Raw genomic sequence first — 16,840 nt, 5'->3', positions numbered from 1 at the left:
TTCAACCTAAAATGAATGTCTGATATTTCCTTTTAACAACAACAATGTGCATTTTGGACTTTATACTACTTATTCCCTTTCAATTCCCATGTATACCAAAAATTGGAATTGAAATTCCCAGTAATTCTATTCATGTCAACCAAACACTGGAATTTAAATTCCACTTTATTCCCAGTAATTCAACTCTCATAGAATTACAATTCCTTTCCCACATAATTCCCCCCGTCCAACCAAACGCCCTGTTAGTTATTACTTATTTTGTTAATGGAGACTTAGAGTATAACAATATTTTAAACTAAAGTAATATTTTATTTCACTTATTCAATTATTAATGACTTTTGAAATCCGAAATCCGATCCGTAAAATTCGACATCTGATAGGTTTTTAAGTACAAAAAATAACAGATTGGATTGGTAAAATACAATCCGAAATCCGATCAGATGGACGGATTAAAAAAAAAAAAAAAAAGAAGAAGGAAAAAGAAAAAAACTTTTTCCAATTAATGCTCTGTGTATAATTTAAACTGAGTTAAAAAAAAAAAAAAAAAAAAAAAATCGGGGCGGTTTTTGCCTTTTAGGGTCCGCAGTCAACAACTCAACACAAATCTCTTATCTCTCACTCTCTCTCTCTCTCTCTCCCTCAGCCTCTCAAGTTTGAATCCTCAAAATTTACAGTTTTTATTCTTCAATATTTTCATTTTCTCCGCTCCGAAGTTTTTTATTAGTCAAAGGCCGATGCTGCGAAGGAGATCGAGGCCGATCGGGAAAGATGCCCAAGATTAGAAGAGAGCACAGTGCTAGCGTTAGGCCAATCGGACTTAACCCTAACTCCCTCCAAAGAAAGGTATCACAAGATTCAAATACCTCAATAATCGATCTTTTATGTCAATCTGGAATTTATACTTTGAAAAGCTCAATATGGAATTTTAATTAGATTATTAGTTTCAAAACTGGTTGTTAGTTCACTAGTAATGAGTGTGCAATTTGGGTGTTTAATTATTTTATTTATTCAAGTAATTTATTTCCAATTGTTTATAGTTTGCTGGATATGATTCGAGTATGGATTTTGAAACTATTTGTAGTTTACAGATTGACATAAAGCCTAGCAATCATGCTCAAAAAAATGTTGATAAGCATAAGATGAAGTGTTAAATTAAACTAGCTTATAATCATTACATAAAGTTCGAAGGGATTTTTCTAGTGAATCTTCCCATTATTAACTTCATTTTGATTTTTATTGTGTGGATAACGGTAACATCTTAAAGAAATTGTGCCATTTTTCAATCTTTCATTTTTCCTCAGACTTAATTTTCTTGAATACAGGGCTCCTGTTGTGTGGTGGAAGGAAGAAGATGATGTGATGGGGTTTGATAGAGGGGCAAAAACTATAAAGGATTGTTGTGAACTCACCTTTGGATGTATGTTTCAAGGGCAGAAATTAATCAACATCTTGAGAGTAACATTACCAAGAAGAACAAAGAATATCATGATGTGTTTGAATAGCACAGATAGCTAATAAAGGAGGCTTCAAAGGTTGGAAGTATTTTGTTGTTGTGGATGATGTGTAGACCAAGTAAGACAGGAATTACTTGAAATTTGTTTTCTCCAACAAAATGGGAAGCAATAGAGTCCTCTTCACAACTTAGCATGGGCATGCAGCTATACGCAGATACCTTCTCGTAAACTGCACCCTTCAAAATTTGTAAGAAATGAGGATAGTTGGAAGTTACTAAAGAGGAAGGGTTTTATCAATGAAAGTTGCTTTATTGAGCTTGAGAGTGACGGAAATGCATTGCTATAAAATGCAGTGGACTCCCACTTGCAGAAGTAGTGATTGTTGGTGTCTTTGTCCAATACACTAGCAACAATTGCTATTGCAAGTGGTAATCCATTGCACTTTATAGCTATATGTTTCTGCCCTCTTTTAGCTCAAAAGGACAACTTTCCTTGAGAAAAACCTTCTTCTAGTAACTTCCAACTTTCATCATTTCTTTAAAATTTTAAAGAGTGTGTGACTTACAAGCAGAATCTGCATATATAGCTACATTCTCATGCCGAGTTATTAAGAGATTCTACTCCCTCTGATGTTATTGAGAAAAACATTTTTCAAATATTTCTAGTCTTGTGGTCCACACATCATCCATGACAATGAAATGCTTACCACCCTCTAAAAATTCCTTTATTTTCGTTGTTAAATGCTCTTCAGGCATATCATGGTACTTCTTTTTCTTCATTATTTTCGCACTCTCAAGCAGCTCGACATCATGCGTGGAGTTTGCATTCTCTTCTTGAATCATTGTGTAAAATTTACAACTAAATATGCATTTTCCTCATTTTATTTATATAATTATCCTTCATGTTAATTTCTTCCTTGATTGAGATTTGATTTTTGGGGGAATATGGATTTTGAAGTGATTTTTTGGTTGTTTAGGTGAACAATGATGTTTTGGAGTGAAGGGGGGGGGGGGGGGGGGGGGGTAATATTTCCCTTATTGGCAGAGAGGAAGAGATAGTGTGGAACTTGGGGCTTTGTTGGATGAATTTAGTCTATGATCATGCTGGACAGGTTGTTCAGGTTTGTTCTTTCACTCATTTGTATTTTATGATTTCATTCTGATGTTTTGTATAGTCCAGAGACAGTTACCTGATATTCTGACCACATGTTAGCATGTTTAAACAATTGGGCATCACTGTCAATTGTTATTTCAAAGAAACTGGAAGATCTTAACAAGCTTTGTGCAACATCACTGATATTGAATGCTATGAGCATTAAGCTCTCTCCCCTAATCAAGTTTAGGGTCTTATGTTTTAGGAGTTAACATAATTTCAAGCACATCCATTTTAGGATTCCAAGAATGTAGAATATTTTATTGTTGGTTACCTCTTTGTGCATTGCATATTTGTAAAAGGTATATTATAACATGTTTAGTTCACGGAATAGGTTGGTTCGGATTGGAATAACATATCCCTATTTTATGTCCTTTTCTTTCGATTTATAACTTTTAATGCTAAATAATGTTTTGGCATTTCATTTTCCATTACCGATTCTTGTATCTCACGCTTTGTTACCTAGCATTAAACCCACAATTTTGCACCTGAATGGAGTTAAGTCAGAGAAGCTTGAAGCTGCAGCAATCAACACATCTTTGGAAGGAAAAAGAAAAATGCTGATGACCACCATGCAAATTATTTCTTTAATATTGCTCATACTTAGGTCTGATGTAAATTTTGTACTTGAAATATTGCCATTATGAATTCGGGTTTTAAGGGGCAAAATTGTTGTCTTTCTTTCTTCTCTATCCAATGGGGTGGTATGCTTAAGATTTTCAAAATTTTAAAGTTTGTGCTTCATAAAGTATAAAGAACATGAAATTAAGATAGACAAGATTAAAAGGGGAGAAACTAAGAAAGGGATGCAAAAGGAAGAAGAATGGTTTACTATGAAATGATCCATTGAAGGAATGCAAACGGTAGAAGAATGGTTTATTATGAAATGATCCATCGTTGGGCTATAGGTGAGATTATGGAACCTAATGCATTTAGGACTTGACCATAGAGCCATTTTAGAGTTGGGATACATATTGAGTCGCGTCAAGCTTCAAATTTAATAATTGTATTAGCAATTCATTTGTCATTTGAGTTAAGCATATAATAGATTTGTTAACCGTGAAAGCATACATTGCAAATAATAGATTTGCTTACTATAAAAGGATGCATTAACAATAATGTTTCAAACATAATTAAAAGCACAACACATTTAAAATATAATTAAAAGCACAACACATTTAAAATGATAGAAAAAAGTCCAACAACTTTAAAATTCATAAAAAGAAAAAAAAAAACCAAAAAATACAAAATAAAATTATACTAAAACAGAAAACTAGACCCACTTATTCGCAAACCCTAGGTTCTTGCTTAAGCATATGTAACACCTTTGTTTGGCTGCTGCAGTTACTTCAACGGACTTATAAAGTTTGTAGTCACCATTGTTTCATGTGTCAACCACTATTGGTGTGAAACTCCTCCACTACCACCTAAATTCACTTTTGAAACCCCTTAATCACAAACAAGAATTTGTAGATTCATCACCAGCAAAGCCTTGTCCAACTTTCATAACATCATTACTCCTTAGATCTCCCACCTAATACTCACCTATCACCAACTCCCAACATTACCATTATCACAAAACTACTTTATAAGAACGAGTTGCTGCCCTCCCCAAAGCCCTCTTGGTACCCGCACAGGTGGGGGAGGGGGGGGGGGGGGGTAAGATTAGCTTAGTTCTAAAGTTCATAGTCATAATCGTTGTTTCATGTGTCAACCACTATTGTTGTAAAACTCCTCCATTACTCCGTAAGTTCACTTTTGAAACCCCTTAATTAGATATAAAAATTCGTAGATCCATCACCAAATCCACCCACCCACCCACCCACCCAAATCCTCTTGATGGGAGACGACACACAAATAGAAGCCAAAAAATTTCAAGAAAAAAAAAAGCCTATATAGAGGGGAAAGAACTAACTCTCCCTCTAAAGTTTTTAGTCATCTCCATTGTTTCTTGAGTCAGCCCCTGTTAACATAAAACTCCTCCACAATCCCCTAATTCACTTTTGAAATCCCTGAACCACATACAAGAATTTATATATAGATCCATCGCCAACAAACATTTTCCAACTTTCAAAATACCATTACTCTTTAGATCTTCCACTTAATATTTCTTTATCACCGCAAAACTACCTTCGGACAAAAATGGCAACATTACATTTCTCCACTAGGAGAACAAAAATAAAAAATTAAAAAATTAAAAATAAAAACACCTCCACATTGACGTATTGGTAGCAAAGACAACATTCCCCTTCTCCACTAGGAGGGGAAAAAATAGGGCCGATCCCTGCCATGTTTTGCCACCGCACAAGGCCCCCAATTTTTGGGGGTTCAATTTTGTTAAAAAATATTTTACATATAATCTATTATTTTTTATACTAATAATTATTTTTTTAATTTATAGATTGGTCTTAATTGTAATTGAAAATAAAATATTAGAAGCAATTGGCATCGAAATTTGATGAAAAATTTTGTATTTAAATATGATTGAAAAATTGCACTTTTATATTAACTTTTGAATTGTATTATTTCTTTTTTAATTTTTTATGCAATATATTTGGACAAAAAAATTTAATTGCATTTTTATTTTTGTTATAGAATATAATAACTTGGAGGCCAAATAGATTTGAACTCAATTATCTCAGGAGATTTTCTATATCTTCTAGACTTCTATCTCTATCTTTTAAGGTCTTTTGAGATCATGTTTCTTACATTTATAAATAGAAATCTCTATCACTATAGCGAAATTTAAATATTTAAAAATTCTCTCTCTCCCCCTATGTTCTTGTCTCAATATTATTGTCTTTCTCTTTGCAGTTTACTTTATTATATTTAGATTGCATCTTAGAATAAACAAAACAAAAAAAAAAAAAAAAAAGATGAAGGTTCATATTAAACTATTAGACATGACCCCTATTTTTAATGGAACGGCCTTGGAGAAAAAGTTATCCCCCCATCCACCCACCCAAATCCTCTTGATAGCAGATGACACAGGGCCTCTATAGAGAGGGGAAAGAACTAACTCTCTCTCTAAAGTTTTTAGTGTTATCCCCTATTAGCATAAAACTCCTCCACAATTTCCTAATTCACTTTTGAAATCCGTTAACCACATACAAGAACTTGTAGATCGCCAACAAAGCATTGTCCAACTTTCAAAATACCGTTACTCTTTAGATCTTCCACCTAATATTTCTCCATCACCAACTCCCATGCCACCATTACCATCACCACAAAACTATCTTCGGACAAAACTAGGCAACATTCCATTTCTCCACTAGGAGAACAACAATTAAAAATAAGAAAAAAAAATTTAAAAATAAGGCCTTGTCCAACTCCCACCATTCCATTGCCACAGAATTACTTTCGGCCGGACCAAAAAGGCAATAGTCCCTTTCTCCAGTAGGAGGAAAAAAAAGATAAGAATGAACTTATCCACAAAGCCCTCATGTGTCGGCCACTATTGGTGTAAAACTCATCCAAAACTCTCTAAAATTACTTTTGAAATCTGACCTTTAACTACACTACATACAAAAATTCTTGTAGATTTATCGGAAGCAAAGCCTTATCGATCCTTCAAAACACCATTACTACTTATATCTCCCGCATAACACTCATCCATCACCAACTCCCACCATTAGCATTGCCACAAACTACTTCCCGACCAAAAAGACAATATTCCCCTAGGAAAAAAAGATAAGAAAGAGTTATCGCCGCTACAAAAATTCTTGTAGATTTATCGGAAGCAAAGCCTTATCGATCCTTCAAAACACCATTACTACTTAGATCTCCCGCATAACACTCATCCATCACCAACTCCCACCATTAGCATTGCCACAAACTACTTCCCGACCAAAAAGACAATATTCCCCTAGGAAAAAAAGATAAAAAAAGAGTTATCGCTACCCCCCCCCCCCCCAAATCCACCCACCCAAATCCTCTTGATAGGAGACGACACACAAATAGAAGCCAAAAAATTTCAAGAAAAAAAAGCCTATATAGAGGGGAAAGAACTAACTCTCTCTCTTAAGTTTTTAGTCATCTCCATTGTTTCTTGAGTCAGCCTCTGTTAGCATAAAACTCCTCCACAATTCCCTAATTCACTTTTGAAATCCCTGAACCACATACAAGAATTTATATATAGATCCATCGCCAACAAACATTTTCCAACTTTCAAAATACCATTACTCTTTAGATCTTCCACTTAATATTTCTCTATCACCACAAAACTACCTTCGGACAAAAATGGCAACATTACATTTCTCCACCAGGAAACAAAAAAAAATAATAATAAAAATAAAAACACCTCCACACTGGCGTATTGGTAGCAAAGACAACATTCCCCTTCTCCACTAGGAGGGGAAAAAATAGGGCCGATCCCTGCCATGTTTTGCCACCGCACAAGGCCCCCAATTTTTGGGGGTTCAATTTTGTTAAAAAATATTTTAGATATAATCTATTATTTTTTATACTAATAATTATTTTTTAATTTATAGATTGGTCTTAATTGTAATTGAAAATAAAATATTAGAAGCAATTGACATCGAAATTTGGTGAAAAATTTTGTATTTAAATATGAAATCAAAATTTTGGTGAATAATTTTGTATTTAAATATGATCAAAAAAATTGCACTTTTATATTAACTTTTGAATTGTATTATTTCTTTTTTAATTTTTTATGCAATATATTTGGACAAAAAAATTTAATTGCATTTTTATTTTTGTTTTAGAATATAATAACTTGGAGTCCAAATAGATTTGAACTCAATTATCTCAGGAGATTTTCTATATCTTCTAGACTTCTATCTCTATCTTTTAAGGTCTTTTGAGGTCATGTTTCTTACATTTATAAATAGAAATCTCTATCACTATAGCGAAATTTAAATATTTAAAAATTCTCTCTCTCCCCCTATGTTCTTGTCTCAATATTATTGTCTTTGTCTGTGCAGTTTACTCTATTATATTTAGATTGCATCTCGGAACAAACAAAAAAGAAAAAAAAAAGAAGAAAAAAGATGAAGGTTCATATTAAACTATTGGACATGACCCCTATTTTTAATGGAACGGCCCTGGAGAAAAAATTATCCCCCCATCCACCCACCCAAATCCTCTTGATAGCAGACAACACAGGGCCTCTATAGAGAGGGGAAAGAACTAACTCTCTCTCTAATGTTTTTAGTGTTATCCCCTATTAGCATAAAACTCCTCCACAATTTCCTAATTCACTTTTGAAATCCGTTAACCACATACAAGAACTTGTAGATCGCCAACAAAGCATTGTCCAACTTTCAAAATACCGTTACTCTTTAGATCTTCCACCTAATATTTCTCCATCACCAACTCCCAGGCCACCATTACCATCACCACAAAACTACCTTCGGACAAAACTAGGCAACATTCCATTTCTCCACGAGAACCAAAAAAAAAAAAAAAAAAAAAAAAACACCTCCACAATTTTGTATTGGTAGCAAAGGACGCATTAAGAGAAGTCAAGAAATTCCACACAAAAAAAAAAAAAAACACTTTTGCCTGTAGATAGAGCTCTCTCCTCTCTGAACCCCACCAGGCCACCCGCCTCCCCATTCTCTCTATATATAGAAGGACAAACAATGAAAGATTGAAAACATACGTTTGTTTGGTTTAATATAAACATATTTGTAGACTAATTATCCCCCTCCCCCTCTCCCTTAGCTCTCTCTTTCTCTCTAGAAGGACAAACAACGAATGAATGGAATGATACATTTGTTTGGTTTTATATAAATATATTTATAGATTAATTATTTAGAGTTTTCTTTGTCAAATTATCATTGGTACTTAGAATTTTTGGTACACTCATATATCTAATTGTGTTGAATATTGTTAATAGTACCTTGTACAAAAAAAAAAAAAGTCCTTTATATATGATTGTATTTGATACTTATGATACATTGAAACTTCAGAAGAATAGTGTTTCCTTATATATTTTGAACACTTTTTGTCACGCCCCACTTCTAGGACATGACTCGGCCGTATCGCTACATGAAAACCTGTAACAATACGAAGCCTAGCCATACATACCTCTCAGAACCTTCATATCAACACTTGAATACAAAATAATTCCTCACTTTTATGGCAAATATAAACAACTAGTTCTTTCCAAAAACTCACCAAATCACCACTATTAAATATTTACAATCAAGACTAGCATGACAAAATGCATTACAAGCACCAAAACCAAGCACATTGGTTTACCAAAATACAAAGGGTCAACGGGAATATCCAAAAGAAACAACAATCTGTGATAAGCTCCAATAGCATGACTAAGTCTCCTAGTTTCAAAAGTCACCTTCGAGACCCCACCAATTGTGGTCATGCTATTCACATGTCCTTAACTAGTATGAAACATGAGGAAAATACAAATAATGAGCTAATGCCCAGTAAGTGGTACTCCTCTCAACCCCGGATCAAGTAACCCCAATATAAAACAAAAAGCTTTAGAGTAATAACTAGATGCAAAACTCGATCTTTAAACTATATCGAAGTCATAATATACTTCCATCATACTATACACAAGTTCACAAAACAAGAAACTTTAGCTACATGGGCATCAACAATATTTCATAATACAGCACTTTCAAAAGCACAAATCATTCCTCAACATATGACTCATTGGCAACCTACAACCACCATTATCGGCTGTTGGTCCCAAAAGAGGTAAGGTGAAATTCTAGAGGGGGGGGGGGGGTGAATAGACTTTCAAAGTTTTTCGCACAGCACAACAATTGCTAAGACAGAGAGATAAACCAAAACTCTTAACTAGATTGTTAGAGTATGGTGCACAGCGGAAATTAAATAACGATATAGTGTGTGTGAGATTGTGTGAGGATATATCTTTGTGTAGAGCAGTTAAGTAAAGAGCAGTATGTAAAGAAAGCAGTAAAGAACACAAGACAATTATAGTGGTTCGCGAGGTGGTGTAATTCTCCTACTCCACTTGCTCTTATCTCCAAGAGCAATTCACTATATCCACCACTTCTTGGTTCCAAGATACAATGAATTTCCGTGATCTAGTGCTTTGATCACAAAGCCCGCACTAATCACGCCCAGTGACACCAAACTGCTGCTTCGGGTTTCACGTCGCCGCGCTACTATCCCAGGATTTCATGACTTCGCGTTACTTTCCCCCCGTCTTCCACACTCCGGTAGAAACGTATCCGTGATCTGGTGCTTTGATCACCAAGCCCACACCAATCACGCCCAGTGCCTCCGACACTGCTGCTTCGGATCTCACAACTCCGTGTGACAATCTAGGATTTCACAGCTCCGTGCTACTTCCCTCCCTTCTCTTGTTTTGCTCCAAAACAAGTTTTGTCTTGCTTCCAACTTCTGAGACTCTGTAGTTGATCTTCAATGATGCGCAAGTCTCTTTGATGAAGATAAACACTCTTGAAAAGATTTCTCTTGAATGCTCTGAGTGTTTTCTCTCTTTGGATGAATCAAGTAAAGCACTTGATTTTTATGCTCTGTTTTGCTCTGTTTTAAGAACTCTCTGAATATTTCTCTTTTGAAGCTCTCTGAGTTCTTTTTCTCACACTTGAAGATTTTAGCTCTTTGAATTTTTAGCTCTTTGCTCTTTGCTCTATTCGTTCCCCTTTGTGAGTTCGTGATTTTCAAGTCTTCATATCTTCATCATTTTATAGCTGGTAATGAGGATCTGCCCGTTGGATAGAGGCGATCTCATTTTTGAAATCTTGTATCTTTTGTCAGAGATCTTATCTTATCTTCTGCAAAAATGTCAGAAAGAGATAAGCTAGTCGTTGATGGATCTTCATCTCCATGTAAATGAGCTCCAAACTTCATCTGATATTCCTCTGTTTTAACGTTGAGTGAGAATATCTGAGTCTCAGTTTTGGTGTAGAATGGCTTCTCTGAACAGCTCTGAAGTGGTCTCTGTATCTTTGGGATTCAAAAATAATCTTCATTTTAATCCCATACTAGTTAGACTAGTATTTTTCTTTGTGAGAATATTTTCACTGTAAGTTCTTCTTCATCTTCTTCATTCTCACGTCTGGGTGTTCTCAGACTTCAAATTGGCTTTGAACTTCCACCCAATTTGAATTTTCCCTTTGTAATTGACACCCAATTTCAATTGGCTTGTAATTGGAACCCAAATTGAATTTGACTTTTACTTGCAATTGGCTCCCAACATCTCCTGGTGCTTTCAATTACTTCTCAATTTTGAATTGTATTGACCTTGACTTCGAAATTGGCTCCCAGACTTCTCCTGGTATTGAATTTCATCTCAATTCAATTGCTCCTCAATGTCTTCTTTTAATTGGTCCCCAATCCTCAATGTCTTCTTTTAATTGGTCCCCAATTTGAATTGCACCCCATACTACAACTTGAATTGGCTCCCAATTTCAATTCTACATTGGCTCCCAACTTGAATTGATTCCATGTGAAACTTGCTCCCAATTTCAATTGCTTCGAAACTAGCTCCCAATTTCAATTGCTTCGAAACTAGCTCCCAATTTCAATTCCTATGAAATTGGCTCCCAAGTGCAATTGCTTCTCAATTGCCACCCAAGTCCCTTGAATTGCGCTCCCAAGTGAAATTGCTTCCCAATTTCCACTTGTAATCGGCTCCCAAGTGCAATTGCTTCCCAATTTCCACTTGTAATCGGCGCCCAATGCTTAAACTAGCACCCAACTCCATCAGATTAATTTAATTTGGCTTCCCAAATTTTACCTTATAAAATTGTTAATAGTGAGTTTCAAACCTAAGCCATTTCGCATAATATATCAAGCATCATCCACTTCGTCCGTACAACTATTAAGTAATCTCCAATCTTCTTTGATGTACTCCTTTCTTTCCATAGATGTTTGATCTCCAAGTTAATTTCATGCATTCTTCGAATCTTAATTTTCTTCATCGAAAATTCTTCTGGGATATCTCTTTAGTAGCATTGACGTGAATATTACACAATTCATCTTCTTCTTCAATTTGCCATTTTCTCCAGACAAATTCTTGATTTTTGGCTTGATATCCTCTTCTTCTATTTTCATGCATCTTCCTCTGTTTTTCTCCTTTGCAACTTAAATAATTTCCCGATCATGGTCTAAGACTCTACTAGACCTATAAAATAAAATTGGGGGATCTACAAATACATATTTGGCATATCAAAACCATTACACTTTATTCCTAACAATTTCCCCCCTTTTGATAATGCCAAAACCTATACTCAGTCATTGGCTTTAAGTCTTTGAAAAATAATCTTTTTGCTCAATTTTATTTGACAAAGCCAAGATGAGTTTACAATGGTTTTCTAGACACAATCAAAAGAAACTTGTGAATTAATTTTTAGACAAGCTCCTAAACGCATCTTTTTATTTTTCGATCAATATTTTTTTTAACTTTGATGTGCGTTTGACATATTTCTTGTCTTTTAATTCACGAAAATATAATTACATTAAACAAATAAAATTAAGAGTAAAAGACATTTTTGGTCCTAGACTTATAGTGGCTTGGACAATTTTAGTCCTTTATAAAAAATTTTGCCATTTTTTGGACATATTTATTGTGGCGAGGACATTTTTGGTCCTCCGTCTATATTTTTGTTAGATAACCGTCTGAGAGAGGGGTAATTACATCAATTTAGGCTATCTCCTTCTATCTATTATATCTATGTGTGTTTTGTTTTCTTATCGGTCATAATTCGAAGGAGTCGGAGAGTCCAAGTTGCAGTAAAGGCATGGTTGTGGGCAGAGCATTTCGTAGTGCAAAACTACAAATAAATGAGGGTCAGAGTAAAGGCATGGTTGTGGGACCAAAATCGTTCATCTCACAATAAAGAGATAGCCTAAATTGACGTAATTGCCCCTCTCTCATACGGTTATCTAACAGAAATATAGACGGGGGACCAAAAATGTCCTCGCCACAATAACTCTGTCCATAAAATGGCAAATTGTTTTATAAAGGACTAAAATTGTCCAAGCCACTATAAGTCTAGGACCAAAAATGTCTTTTACTCTAAAATTAAAGACTCAAAATAGACCTTGGGAAATTATTATTGAGATATTTCGGATATATTGAGAAAAACGCAACAGAGGTTCGAAAATAGAGAATATATCAGCTTAAGAGAATTTTCCAGATTACCTTCTGGGTTTCTTCACTCCCATGTCTTTCTTCAAAATATCTTTGACATGTTCCCTGAGCTTGAAGAAATCATCTTTGAACTTCGCATTCTGGAATCTCTTGTTAACTTGTCCAGCCATGTAAAATCCAAAAGCTTCCTTGATATTGGTGCCCGGAAGAACTCCAGCTTCCCACCATACAACACATTCTTCAAAGCTTCTTTCTTCTCCAAGATTCATGCCCATAGTTCCGGTGAAATCTCTTAGTTCATACCACATCTCGGTTCTTCTCCGTTTGCCTTCTTCTTCTTTATTTTTGTCCGAGATCCATTGGGCTTGATCGGCTGCAGGCCATTTCTTGATCATGCTTGGTAAATTTTCTTTCGTCCATACTGTTGTCTGAGTGGCGGGACCTTTTGAGCATTCAAACCAGCCACGAGTTTTAGCAACTTTCGATGTACTCGTACCAAGACTAGGATTCGCGAACTGAGCAAAACCAATCTGAGATGGTCCTTGTGAGGATTGTTCGCGGCTTCGGCCTCTACCTTGAGTTGATATTACTGGCTGTTGTTGACTTCCAAGAATAAATTCTTGTTGTTGCAAAGCCAAGTGACTGAGAATTTCTTCCCCCCTTTTGGCGTTATCAACCAAAAATGCAAGGGTCTTAAAATCTCGGTCTTGGTTTGCCTTCACAGTTTCAACACTGTTGTGCGTTTCAATGGAAACGGTTTGCACGTTGTCCAGCTTGTTTGTTGTAACTTCGAGTTCAACTTCAAGTTTGTTGATTCGGCTTTCTTGATCTTGAATCGCCTTGACTTGTCGCAAGTGACGTTCATTGTGAATCTTTTCAGCTGCGTCTCGATCTTTCTTCATGAGTTGAATCACTTCAAGTAAGCCTTTTGTCAATTCTCCTTTCAAGATTCTTTCTGCTTTGTCAATCTGAGTCTTCAAAGAATTTTGATGCTCCATTAATTCCTTCAGATTGACTCGGGTATCCGTGTGTTGTTGTTCTAGCATTTGGTTTTGTTCAACCAATTTTTCTCCAATTGTTTGACAAACAACATCACTAGATTCGGCCACTTTTGCAAATAAGGATGAAAATATGCCATCTTCTTGTTCATCCATCTGCACAAAATTTTGAGGGGATCCGAATGGACTTCTATTCGGATCTGTGAGAACAATTGTGTCAATAAGTTGCATCCCTTCTTCTTCAGGTGATTCGGCTTCTTGATTGAGATCACCAATCTCTTCTTCTAAGACTTCTGTTCTCGTGTAGTTGTCTGCAAATATATCCTCATTGTCTAGAACAGGGTCCATGTTGTGCATGGTAGACTCGGTATTGTGCACTGGCAATACACTAGATAATTCCTCCCTGTTCTCAGTAGCAACTCCAACTGCAACTTCCACTGGTATATTTCTCTTCTTAAATCTTCTGACACTTCTCCTCTTAGGGTCTGTTTGGAAACCCGGAAAATGACTTCTGGAAGTCATTTTCCAAGTTTTTGGTGTTTGGGAAGGCTGAAAATGAAAAAGTCAAAGGAAAATGACTTCTAGTCAATGGAAAATAAGGGCTGAAATCAGGAAAATGACTTCCCCTTTTTTTTGGCGGAAGTCATTTTCCATCTTTCAATCAACATCCGAGACACGCTTCTTCTCCCTTCACTGGTTCTTCTCCCTTCACCGCTTCTTCAACATTCAACAAAGACCTACCCACGCATCTCCTCCAACAATCCACAAAAGCTTCACCAACACTAGAAAAGTTACAAGGTATGTTTTTGCTGCTGTCGCGGACGTAAGGGTGGAACAACACAAAATGTATTTGCTGCTGTCACTTTTGATTTGCGATTTTGTTATGTGCTAGCTGGGTGGGAAGGTAGTGCACATGATTCTCGAGTCTTGAATGATGCACTCACACGTCCAAATAAATTTAAAATTCCAGAAGGTATAAAATAAAATTATATAATCAAATTTTTACATTGTGTTGTTCGTTATTGCATATAAGTAATCAAATTATGTAAACTTGTAGGGAAATATTATCTTGGTGATGCTGGATATGGCATATGGAATGGAATACTTACTCCATACCGTGGTGTTAGATACCATTTGAAAGAGTTTAGTGCTCATCGTCCCGAGAATAAGAAAGAACTTTTCAATCTTCGTCATTCGTCTTTACGTACATCTATTGAGAGAGTGTTTGGAATTTTGAAGAAACGGTTCCGTGTGTTAGATGCTGAACCTTTTTGGGATTACCAGACACAAGTGGATATAGTTTTAGCTTGTTGTATAATTCATAACCATATTATGGGTGTTGATCCTAATGATGAGTTGAATCAAACAACAGTTGATGTTGATGACGATAACTTGTTACCCTTAACTCATACCCAAACAGAAGAAAGACAAGAAGCTAGGCAATGGAATACAAAAAGGGATGAGATGGCAGAACAAATGTGGAATGACTTTATTATTAGGAATTAGTGTCTAGTTTCTTATTGTTATGTATTTGAGTATGCTTTGTTAATGAATATTATTAGTTGTTGAACATTTCTTATTGTTCTGTACTTGATTATACTTTGTTATTGGATATTATTAGTTGTACTTGAGTATGCTTTGTTGTTATTGGTTAACATTGGTTGTTATTGTTTTTATGTTATTATAGCAACATGAATAAGGGAAAGGGAATTGCCACTTCTAAACAATTTCGGTGGACAAAGCCAATGGAGGGCGTATTTTTAAAGATATTAGCTGAAGAGGCTAGGAATCCTAATAATCCAACTAATAGTTTTAAAGCCTCTTCATTCAATCGTGTTGCAACGACCATATCCGAACAATTTAATGTTGCATGTGAACCCAAACATGTTGAGAATCACTTGAAAACAGTGAAGAACACTTGGATGATGATTCTGAAGCTGAAGAACATGAGTGGTCTTGGATGGGATGACAACTTAAAAATGGTCACATGTGATGAAGCCCCGTATATGGAGCTTATCACGGTAATATTTTAGTATCATAATTTGACTATTGCATAAATAATGTTTTTTAAATTAGAAAAGATCTCATGTTTTTTTTTTTCATAGGCAACTCCCAAGTATGAAACATTGTTGAACAGGAAGAATGATTTCTATGATGAGATGTCCATTGTCGTTGGCAGAGATTGTGCCGTAGGACGGTTTGCAAAGTCTTTTGCAAATGTTAATTTAGATGGTCCTCATGATGAGATATTGCCTGATAACATTGATGAAACCCTGCCTGATAACATTGATGAAGAAATTAGTAAGGGAAAAACATCTGCATCAACTGCGTCGTCTCAAAGATCCGGTCGGAAGCGAAAGACACTTGACTTGAAGGTGGATGAAATTGCTGAACAGCTCGGTAGCATTGCCACGGCAATTAAATCTTTGAATACCGGTATTGATGAAAATCAGTTGTTTGCGGATGTGATGAGCATAGGTGATGGCTTTCATGAAGATGACCTATGTAAGGTATTTGAATACTTGATGACAAATGAGGTTCAGGCGCGAATTTTCAATGCGAAGAATGCAAGTTTGAAGAGAAAATGGATTGAGAAATTTATTTCTTCTACGGATTAAATTATATATGTCTTTTTTGTTGGATCTTAGTACTTGTTATATTGGATCCTAACACTTTGTGGATTTTAATTTTCAACACTTGATTACTTATGCGTTTATGATGTTTCTAACATGTAATTGTGATCTCAAATTGTCATATTGTGACAATAGTTTTAGTACTACAAAGATAGAGAGTAATGACATTAGAATTAAATACAATCAAAATTTATGTTGCATATAATTTGTAATAAAAATTGTTATATTCTACAAACAAAAATAAAAATATATTATTTGGTATATAATAATTAAAATGTTTAATAAAAATAAGTGTGTCATTCTGTTCATTTTCTGGAAAATGAACCAAACACCAAAAGACAGTTTTCCATCATTTTCTGGAAAATGAACCAAACACCAAAAGACAGTTTTCCATTGTGCAGCCAAACACAGGAAAGGAAAATGACTTCTGGAAAATGACTCATTTTCCAGAAGTCATTTTCCGGGTTTCCAAACAGACCCTTAATTCTTTTCTTCTTTTATCCCTTTTGTAGCCATAATATATAT

General features: G+C 35.3%; 1 long non-coding RNA gene across 2 annotated transcripts; it reads left to right on the top strand.

The window, feature by feature from the left end:
• The first annotated feature begins 600 nt into the window (after positions 1 to 600).
• Positions 601 to 3,294, top strand: LOC109169171. Of its 2 annotated transcripts, XR_002052186.1 has the most exons (3): positions 601 to 843; positions 1,323 to 2,299; positions 2,431 to 3,294. It is a non-coding gene; the product is annotated as an uncharacterized LOC109169171 (long non-coding RNA). The 2 variants fall into 2 exon arrangements; XR_002052185.1 differs by having other exon boundaries at positions 1,323 to 3,290.
• Positions 3,295 to 16,840: the final 13,546 nt, after the last annotated feature.

The sequence above is a fragment of the Ipomoea nil genome, unplaced genomic scaffold, assembly GCF_001879475.1.
Source record: "Ipomoea nil cultivar Tokyo-kokei standard unplaced genomic scaffold, Asagao_1.1 scaffold3256, whole genome shotgun sequence".
Classification (NCBI taxonomy): Eukaryota; Viridiplantae; Streptophyta; class Magnoliopsida; order Solanales; family Convolvulaceae; genus Ipomoea; species Ipomoea nil.
Note: the sequence above shows the minus strand (reverse complement) of the source record. Positions and strands in the feature narration are given on the sequence as shown.